At 45.2% G+C, this 11,233-nt stretch overlaps 1 long non-coding RNA gene across 1 annotated transcript in view; it reads left to right on the top strand.

The window, feature by feature from the left end:
• LOC310760617 overlaps positions 1-11,233 on the top strand; it is a 99,516-nt gene that overhangs the window by 62,430 nt on the left and 25,853 nt on the right. The window lies entirely within an intron of this gene.

The following is an 11,233-nucleotide window of genomic DNA, read 5'->3' as shown; positions in this document are numbered from 1 at the left end:
CAAAAGCCAGGGTTGAGAGCTTTTTTGGGCATTGATGTGACCTAGGAAAAGGTAGCAAGTTGGAGAGAGAGTCAGAGCAATGTCTGAGAGCAATGTTTGATTTCTGTTTAAATCCAAGGCTGTGACTATGGGAGAAACAAGACCCTCTTGGGATGTTGATGCTGCGAACCCCTCCACTGTGGGCTCAGGTTGTAAAAGCTAAAGGGGCCCCTAACCGTTAGGTCCAGTCGTGACCGACTCTGGGGCTGCGGCACTCATCTCTCTTTACTGGCCGAGGGAGCCGGCGTACAGCTTCCGGGTCATGTGGCCAGCATGACTAAGCCGCTTCTGGTGAACCAGAGCAGTGCACGGAAACGCCGTTTACCTTCCTGCCAGAGCGGTACCTATTTATCTACTTGCACTTTGACGTGCTTTCAAACTGCTAGGTTGGCAGGAGCAGGGACCAGGCAATGGGAGCTCACCCCGTCGCGGGGATTCGAACCGCCGACCTTCTGATCGGCAAGTCCTAGGCTCTGTGGTTTAACCCACAGCGCCACCTGCGTCCCTGGCTCAGGTTGTATATGTGTGTAAATAAACTCGTATCATAAAGACACCACAGTCTCCACTTTGCCTCATTTCCAAAGGAAACACGAACCCTGGGTAAGTGCCTGGAATCTGGCACCACTTGGAGACGGGTGGTGTGTAACACTTGAATTTATACCACACCCTTCCCTTCTCAAGGAACTCAGGGAGATATATGTCCCTGTAGGTTCCATCTGAACTTTCTAGTCCTGCCTCCTTGTATCACACTACAAGCAACTCAAGTAGAAGCAATGTGCTCTGAACTGTTGCCAATAGCGGGTTATTTTTACGGTACCACCCAAGCGTGTAACTTTTTTTAAATAATAAAGCAGATTAGCCTGCCCTGAGGGGCGTTGAATCTAGAAATCAGAACAGGCAAGACAACAGTGCAAGGGACTGGGAAGGAAGCCTGGGATAAAGAGGAACAATATGCAGTCATTTCAGAAAACACTGGGGTCAGGGGTGGGCAATGAAATAGGAAGGACCTCAACTCAGTGACTGAGTTCATTTGCTTTGAATGCAGAAGTGCTTTGATTCAATTCCTGACATCTCCCAGATGGGCTAGGAGAGAACTCTGACTTTAATCCTGGAGAGCTGCTGCCAGTTAGGGCCCCAGCTGTGCTATTTGCTCGATGAGCCTTGTGCAGAAGAGGGAGCAAGAGACAGCTTGACTTCCAGAGCTGTCCCAAAGTTATAGCTCCCAGTGGATTTCTAGGGCAGGATGTCCAACAGGTTGATCATGATCTACTGGTAGATCCCCGCAAGGTTTTGGTAGATCGCGGTCGATCTCAGGCTCCCTTTCCTTAGTGTTGCTAAAACTGACTCCTACCCTGCCCCCTCCAATGTTGTTTGAAAGACTGAGCTTTCATCCACAGCGATCTTTTTGTGGAAGTTTCCCCCCCCCAAGCTTCTTCTCTTTCTCCTCCCCAGAAAAGGCTCAATAACTGAACCCCTAAAAAATGGGGGCTTTCCTCCTGCCTAAAAAAGCACAACAACTTTGAGCTGACCCCGAAAAACGGGGATAGATCACTGCCAGTTTTCAATTTTGAAAGTACGTAGATTGCAGTCTCTTGAGAGTTGGCCATCCTGCTCTTCAGCTGCAATACAGACCTCTGTCTCAGAGCCAGGGTGAGGCAGTTGCCTCATGCTTTCTAAGTGAGCCTGCTGCAATCAGGTAAGATAGAGGATGCTGTTGAGATAACTGTCAGCTGCTGGTCTTAGTGGCTCCTGTACCTGAAATGGGGAAATTGCTGTCTTGCTATCTTTTGTCTCAGGCAGCAAAGCCAGTGGTCCAAGCAGCTTGATGACATCATCTCCCTTCAGGGAGGGAGAAGCTGTGGAAAGCAGCCTCTCAGAAGGAATCTCTGGCCATTTCCTTAGTTGTACAGACAAATGCATCATCTCATCTCATCTCACTGCATTGCATTTATATTATATATACCGTATATATTATCTTGTGAACTGCTCTGAGATCTTCGGATGAAGGGTGGTATATAAATTTAAACCACTGAGCCTCTTGGGCTTGCCGATCAGAAGGTCGGCAGTTCGAATCCCTGCAATGGGTTGAGTTCCTGCTACTCTGTCCCAGCTCCTGCCAACCTAGCAGTTCAAAAGCACACCAGTGCAAGTAGATAAATAGGTACCACTTTGGCGGGAAGGTAAACGGCATTTCCGTGCGCTCTGGTTTCCATCTCGGTGTTTTGTTGCACCAGAAGCGGTTTAGTCATGCTGGCCACATGACCCAGAAAACTGTCTGTGGATAAACGCTGGCTCCCTGGGCCTGAAAGCAAGATGAACGCCACACCCCATAGTTGCCTTTGACTGGACTTAACCATCCATGGGTCCTTTGCCTTTTTATTTTTATTTTTACATTGCTGTCCAGGAGGAAAGAAGCCATATTTTTGTCCTAGACAGGGTAGCGAGTTCTTGCTATAAAACTTCGCTCCTTTTAGAGCAGCGGTGGCAAATTAGAATGATCCCAAAGACTGAACATTTCCGTTGTCTTAATAAAGAAACTGCCGATAAGACTTAGTTTGAGACACACACGCCCACTGCACAATAGAGTATCACATAATTATTCACCAGTTTCTTTGGCATGAATTTAATTCCAGCATTCCAGTCACATTGTCACCGTGGATACTAAGAAACAGATCAAGTAATTTAAGTTTTACTGAATTTGGGTGCAAGTTCCTCGCCCGCTTGAAATCTATTATTTCCTTTCTTAGTGCATGTGAAATGAACTGGCAAAGTTAGGAGTTTGTCATGCATCAGTGATGAAGGGTCCCCAGCAAAACACAACTGGAATGAAAATGAGGGGGAAGCCTAGTATTATTCAAGGAAAAGGTTTCTGTCAGTAAAAGTTACAGAGAGCATGCAAAGGGAATGACTGGTGTACTGGAATGCTAGCAGTTTGCTAAGAATAACTAGCATTTCTCTACCACATACTGGATATTTATATAATAAATAAAAATAATAAAATTTTATTTATATCCCAGCCGAAGATTACAGTTATATGTAATCTTGCAATTTATAAATTAAATCAGCACTATACAAGTGGGAATTGGGGGGAAAACTGTTGCAAGAGATTCTTGCTCCCTAAAAGAAATGCTCCTATTTAGGGAGCTTGCCACATTTAAGGAACCCACAAAGATGCCCAGGATCTGTAATTTACCCCTTAAGTAAAGGTAAAGGGAGCCCTGACCACTAGGTCCAGTCATGACCGACTCTGGGGTTGCAACACTCATCTTGCTTTATTGGCCGAGGGAGCCGGCGGACAGCTTCCAGGTCATGTGGCCAGCATGACTAAGCCACTTCTGGCGAACCAGAGCAGCACACAGAAATGCCATTTACCTTCCCGCCGGAGCGGTACCTATTTATCTACTTGCACTCTGATGTACTTTCAAACTGCTAGGTTGGCAGGAGCAGGGAACGAGCAACGGGAGCGGACCCCGCCGCGGGGATTCGAACCGTCGACCTTCTGATCGGCAAGTCCTAGGCTCTGTGGTTTAACCCACAGCGCCACCCACATCCCACAATTTACCCCTTTGTTGTTGTTTAGTCGTTTAGTAGTGTCCGACTCTTTGTGACCCCATGGACCAGAGCATGCCAGGCACTTCTGTCCTCCACTGCCTCCTGCAGTTTGATCAAACTCATGCTGGTAGCTTCAAGAACACCATCCAACCATCTCATCCTCTGTCGTCCCCTTCTCCTTGTGCCCTCCATCTTTCCCAACATCAGGGTCTTTTCCAGGGAGTCTTCTCTTCTCATGAGGTGGCCAAAGTATTGGAGCCTCAGCTTCACGATCTGTCCTTCCAGTGAGCACTCAGGGCTGATTTCCTTAAGAATGGATATGTTTGATCTTCTTGCAGTCCACGGGACTCTCAAGAGTCTCCTCCAGCACCATAATTCAAAAGCATCAATTCTTCGGCGATCAGCCTTCTTTATGGTCCAGCTCTCACTTCCATACATCACTACTGGGAAAACCATAGCTTTAACTATACGGACCTTAATTTACCCCTTACAGAGTTGCAATTACCATATCAAACTACAGCTCCTAGGATTCTTTGAGAGGGGGAAAATGTGCTTCAATAGAATGTTTGCTGTGTTTGCAAACATTGTAAGCTGCGAGGGGCTTAAGGAACATAGAAAAAACTGCTTTATAACAAGTCGGACCATTGGTCCATCCAGCTCTTAATAGATTGCAGGGATGGGGCAGGATGTAGGGGCCCAATTCACATATCATGAACTGGGCCCAGGATATCCTCTTGAGGCCCCTGCATACCTGCTTCAAGGGGTTTGTGACTAATCTGATTTTTGAGCTGGTGATTTCTGACTTGCCCTGCATCAGTTTTTAGGCTGTGAGCCGAGTTCAGCATCATTAGTATGCATGCTCTGCTGTGGCTCTCCCAAGCAAACGGTTTTGACTGAAATGGTGCTTGAGAACAAAATGTTGCCATCATTAAAAACCACAGGTTTCAGGAAGAGGTTCATATGTAGCAGCTGCAAAGGCAGGCAGTGTCCCTTTGTAAGAACAACCAGAACTTGCAGGTATTAAATATGTTACTTTCTTGGCCCTAGCTTTCCTTAATCTGAACCACTGGGACTGCTGGTTACTCAGGTGTGCGGGGAAGACACTTCACGTATGTTCATAATCTTATCTATTTCCATATGTCATATTTTGAAAGGAGTCTGGTCTCAACACTGGGATACAAAAGCAGTTTAAGAAGATGGTGGCAGGATAGCCTCAAATTACATGCTATAATTGTCTAAATGGCAGAACAACACTGGCTCTCACCTACATCTCTGAGCTAAAACCACTCAGATCTATTGTCTTACAGCCTTTCCCGGGTGGTAAGCCTCAGTAGCATAGCATAGGTTGACAGTGCCCGGGGCAAGTATTGCATCCCCTAACATGTGGACCATTAGCATGGATGTCAAGAGGCTGCACCACAGAGCAAACACCATGGAGTGCATGTGTACTTGCCACTCTTGTCCCCCACCCCCTCTTGCACCTGGGACACTGGGACGCTTACGTCTGGTGCCACAGCCCCTCTGTCCCCCCTCACCCAACACTATGCCGCTGGTAGCCCTGCCCTTGCTTACAAACACCCCAAAAAAGCAGCCATAAGACCACAGGCAACTGAATTAAATGCAGGCCTGTAGCAGCTTCTAATATGCATAAGCTGTGCACACTTTTCCTGTGATGTTTGAGGAAATGCTTGTTCCATAACTACCCAGCAGGGCATTATGCATTTTTTAACTTAGTTGTTATTGTTTTTCCAATCCAAGATTTTTTTCAAGGCTCTTTTAGGCTTGAGGCTTCAGTCCTGGCAGGGGGAAAAGCAGTAACCTTTCAGACAATGACCAGCAAGAGGTTGGCTCACCATAATGAATCTGGCTGCAATAGCAAGTCTGATGTTAGGAGCAGTAAAGGCGCAGTAAAATCTCAACTGTGTGGTGGGCAGGTGCTTGTGTTGTTGGCATTGAGGAAAGCTGAAGCAGCTGCTCACATTGGAAGCTGCCTTCTATCAGATCAGATCATTTGGTCCACTCAGTCCAGTATCATGTATTGTGATTGGCAGCTGCTGTCTAAGGCAGAAGTCTCTCACATCACCTGAACCCCGATCTTTTTTAAAAACTGAAGATAAGAATAGAAGCCGTACCTTCCAAGTGCCTCAATAAAAAGAGGAACATCCTGTTTTTTCTTGTGAGATCTCGGCAGTCATTTTGGGTGCCTTGATCTCGTGCTGCACCCTCACTCCCCCAAAAGTGCTTTGTTCAGGGTGAGAATGAGGCTTGAGTCACTTGACTCACCTGCCCTCCAGCATTTCTCTGATGAAAATAGGGACGTCCCATTCCATAGTGATAATTTTACTATTTATACCCCACACATCTTACTGGGTTGCCCCAGCCATTCTGGGCAGCTTCCAACACATATGAAAACACAATAAAACATTAAACATAAAAAACCCTTCTCTATACAGTATTGCCTTCAGACAGCTCAGGGGTCAGGTAACTCCACCCCCTCCAACATTTCTCCAATGAAAATAGGGACATACTAAGGGAAAGTGGGACATTCTGGGATCACATCAGAAACCGGGACAGCTTCTCTAAATCAGGGATGCCCCTGGAAAAGTGTAGGGACACGTGGGCCTGGACTCGCCTGGAAGTGCATCCTGGAAGTGTTTGAGAAGTATTGTATACAAATGCAGATTAGTTTGCTTTTTTGACTAAGTCTTCTGCTGTTATTTTTATTCTTATCTATTAAATTCAACCTTCAACCGGCATGATTTAGCATTAATGCAAGATGCATATTTCCTATTCAGGCACCTATACCAGAGCAGTACGGGGCAAGAGAGAACCGGTTGTATTCATGGCAGGCACTGATTATACCTTGTAACTCCAGGTTTCTGTAATACATGATGTCCCAAAGTCCCAAGGTCTTTCAAATGAGCTGTCAAAAAATAAAAATAAAAATCCAATGCTCTTAAGTGACAGACAACAAGTGATGTGGACAGATCCTCTTGCTGGCAAATTCTTTCTCCTAGAATGCACCATCCACAACTGGAGCTGGAAAAGAAGCAAATCTAAGGCAGATACATTGCACTTCAATTAGAGATTGTTTGTGATACCTGCTGTAATCAGACGCAAGAGTTTTTGTTTTCCCTCCAAAAAAAGTGGGATTGATATAATCATATGTAGTGACAGTAACCTCAATTTTCTGAGTGCTGATTTTTAAATCATGAAAATGACCTCACCCACGTAGAATAGGAAAGTTTCCACATGCTTCGGGAAACACAAAGGTCTGCAGAACTACAAAACACACACATGAAAGCAGGGTGGGGAGATACCTACATCAAAGCCACCTAAGGAGGACTGAGCATGCTCAGTGGGCACAGAATGCTGACTGACTGTTGAGGGAGAGGGAGATGGAAAACTGATGGAAGGGGAAATGGGATGGAATGTCAGGAGGCCTGAGCAGAAGCACTCTGCGCTGCAACATTTTGTGGTAGATCGCGCTTGTGTTATCCTATTCAGAGAAGCATGCTTTCATTATAATGGAAAGCATTACTGCAGTGAAGCTATTTACAAACCATTTCCCTTTCACAGTGGTATATATGCTCAATTGGCATTTCTATAAATGGAAAAGAGAAATGTGACGATAGCAGGAATTTCAGGAAAATGAAAGGGAGGCATAGCTCGACGTAGGGATGCCAACAGGAATTCCTGGGTGTGGTACACTGTATGCGGATTGGGACCCTTCTATCCCACCTGCCCCTCCTCAATCTATTGACAAGAGCTGCTGCTTATGTACATATATTAACCTAGCCTACCTCACAAGACTGTTGAAATAAAATGGGGGAGGGGTGGAAAAGCAGGATGCCCCACAGTGCATAGTTAAGCTATGAAATACACTCCCACGGCAGACAGTGACAACTACCAACCTGGATGGCTTTTAAAGAGGTTTGGATAAATTCATGGAGGATAATCAGAGCGCTGCTAGCTACAATGCCTATGGTCTGTCCCCTCCAGTTGGAAGGGAGGTCCACATTTCTTCCTTTGGTCCCATAACAGCAATTAAGCAATTACATGTCCTTAGCAATGGTGCTGCCTGCCGAGCGCAGAAGCATTAGAGCTGCCTCTGCATTTTCTGCTTTAACTTTCTTCAGAAATGTCAGATTGACTTACTTTTTTGAAAATAAAATAAAAATAAAAAGTTAAGTGCCTTGGCTCATGGATCCATTAAACCCTACATCAGCAGCCCTTGGCTTAATGGCAGAGCTGAGCACATGCTGTTCGTCTAGAAGGTCTCTGCTTCAGGCCCTGGGATCATCTGGTGAAAAGGCTTCATGCAGACAGAGCAGGGAAAGATTTCTGCCTGGAGAGGCACCACCAGCCCAAGTAGTTAGTACTGGGCTTGGTGGCAGTACGGTCCAATGCAGCTTTACCACATTCTTCAGATGGTTAACTTCTTACCCTGCAATACAGTGTAAGAGGAATGACAGCAAGATTAATTGATTCAACCTGGTATGAGTCAGTCCAGGACACGAGCTTGCAGAGGAATGGTGCCTGCATCACAAATGTGCACACAACTAATATATACCACACAGGCATGAGCTGAGCTGGGGGATGACTCATGTCCAGACCCTGGGGAAAGTGCTTTGCTCACCAAGGTGCTATCTAAATCAGCAGCTGCATTCCTCCTTGATTAAATATATCAGGTGCCATGGGGACAAACATTCCGTTCTGCAAGAAGAAATGTTGGAAAACTTCCCAGTGCATCAAGCCTTTAGGCTGTTTTGTTTATCTTTACAAACAGGATACTGGCCTTCTAATATAATTGATGTTGCAGGACAACAGTGCTTTAAACATCTGGAGAGACATAGGTTCCTTATCCCCGCTCTACAGCAATAATATAAAATACTATCTAGAACTTCTTTCAGATGTGTCTAATTTGATGATTTTCATAAGTAAATCTCACTTTTATTTAACAGATTCTTTGTTTGCCCTGGGTTGTTCAGATTCTTTCACAACTCAAAAGCCTTGACCAATTATTTGCAATGGGTTAGTCTGCTTGGTCCAAGAATGATTCTGAGAGTTACACATAAGTAGAGTCATGCAGAACAATCTCTGGACCATGACTGGTAAGAACTGCTGAAGACCCAATACAATTTCATCATGTAACTGTATTTCTTATTTCTGTTTTTTAAAAAACAAAACAAAAAACCAGCAAACCTCTGATTCTGGCTCTTGATGAACTAGGTGCACCAACATCTCTATTTGATATTTTCTCATACAACCTGCTACTGTAAACTTCTCAGCCATTCCTTTTGAAGATGACACAGTGCACTCTGCACTTGAAGAAAGCAGAGGTGCTTTCTTATATATATGCTCAAGAGGCTGACAGAGGTTCGTGTCTAGCACAGAAGATAAGCAAGACTAGAAGCTTGCGGGGTGGGCAGCATAGTTGTAAGGTGAGCCCTGTACAGGCTTAAGCAGTGGCTATGTCAGTTTCTGTGTCATCCCTGCTCCTCATCCAGTTGTCTTTGAGCTGGAAGGTGGGAAACGGCAGCAGGCGATACACATCACTGCATAGAATCATAGAATTGTAGAGTTGGAAGGGACCCCGAGGGTCATCTAGTCCAACCCCCTGCAGTGCAGGAATCTCAACTAAAGCATCCCTGACAGATAGCAGAATATGCAATGTTGATTGCCTTATATTAGTTAAGGGGATTTTTTTTTTTTTACACATCTGCCAATTCACATTTTAAGCTCAGACTGTGCTTCCCTGTTTTATGCTCAGACATATTGAAGCCCCAAAGCACAGGTGGCTTAAGATATTTTATTGCCTTTAGGCAGATGTGTCTCTTTCTCCCAAAGAATGGTGCAAAGTCAGCTTCCCAAGCACACAGAATGGACAACACTACCTTTAAGTCCTTTTTAGTGGGGTGCAGTGTCTTGTGAAAATGGTCTCAAACGTCATCTGAGCTCTGTTGGAATTGCTCTGGATTTAATGCTAAAATATGAAGACTCTCCACAGAAGGCTGACCCTTAGTTTCAGACTTAGGATCAGTCTTTCGGAAGGCACAAAATTCAATTCTTTTGCTGCAACTTACGCTTTGCCACGGTTTAGAATCAGGAACAGCTGATCACCATTCATTTGGTCCTCTCACAGGGTCATTGTGTTCTGTGACATTGTTCATTGAATATGTCTGTAAGGCACCTTGATTGGTTTTTGCTTGGAAAGGCAGGCTATACATTTTGGACTCCACCAGGGATTGGAGATGGATGCCTGAGCCCTTGCTCATGTGGCTACCTGGAAGGCAAGTCCGGCTGGTGTCTACAAGGAACAGAGCCTTTTCTGCTGGGGCCCCACAGCTCTGTCATTCCCTCCCCTGTGGCATAACAGCAGCCACTCCTTGGCAGTGATTAGGTGGGCTTTAAAAACGTTTGAGATTGCTTCCAATCTTCTTTGGGTATGGAAATATTTATATACTGACATTGCCATTGTTACAATGAAAGGCAGCTAGTAAACATTTTTAAACAAATTAATAAGCACAGCCATATCATCACCAAGGAGACAGATCAAACCAAGCAAAGGTGGGGGAGGATCCACCACAACCTCTGAGCAAAGTGAAGGAAAGCCGTTATTTCCATTGCAATATGCTTTTCTGAGTTAGAATTAACCTGGTAGTGAACAGCAGGTGACAGCAATGCACTGGCTTAATACAATTTACGCACCAATGGAACACTTGAAGAGGTGTCAGGTAGCTTTCTTTATCAAAGTAGAACCTTGTCATCCGAAACCCCACTGGGCGGCTTCTTGAACATCAGCATCCCTTTTGCTGCAACGATTTATGGCACTATGACGCATGTTTCAAGCATCCACCTATAGGAAGCCTTATGTCTCATCTCTCCCCCACCCTGATGTGCTTTTACAACTCAACACTTTTTGTTTCCCCCCCGGTTTTACTAAACAGGGGGGAATAATTTGGCTTGCAGTCACCGTCACCCTCTTGCCTCGGCTATGTACATGCGCCAGCTCTGAGTCCTGTGAGAGCATTAAAACTCACAGGCCTCTCCACTTCCCTTTCCGGAAAGATTTCTAGCAGGGGAAAGAGCTGATGACACCTTGCTCAAGCAGCACTCAGGACTTGGGCGGGGGAGGGGGTGTAGGGGGGACAACTCCTTGTCCCTATAGTGGAGGAAAGGATTTACACATGGGGAAAATGCTTACATCTCTTGCTGGCTTAGGGCAATGCTATTTTAAAATCTGTGTACTGAATTGAGCGATTGACCCAATGCCTGCTGAACCTGTTTTCTTTATCTGTGCTTGTCGAGCATGTTTTGAATGCTAATCCTAGCCAATGGCAAGGAGTATTTTCTTATCTGCATTCCCAGGAAAAGCACAGCAGCAAAGCCCACCTCGTAGCCCCTACATTGAATTTTAGCAACCACCTCAACTTTTCATTCAATTCTTATCTGCCAATTCGCTTCTTCTGGGCAAACTGGACTGGTAGATTTCATTGTCTGCTAATTGCAGCAAGGTGGTGGGCTATTTATCTGATTTCCTTATTTCTCACTTTAACCCTTTTACCGTTTTTTTTTTAAAATTATTTTGGCAGAACACAAAATCCTTTTGCAGTGGGATTAATTTGCTGTATTGGCTGCT

The sequence above is a fragment of the Podarcis filfolensis genome (genome assembly GCF_964270895.1).
Source record: "Podarcis filfolensis genome assembly, chromosome: 4".
Lineage (NCBI taxonomy): Eukaryota > Metazoa > Chordata > Lepidosauria > Squamata > Lacertidae > Podarcis > Podarcis filfolensis.
The sequence above is the reverse complement of the archived record's forward strand: the minus strand, read 5'-3'. Positions and strand labels throughout refer to the sequence as shown.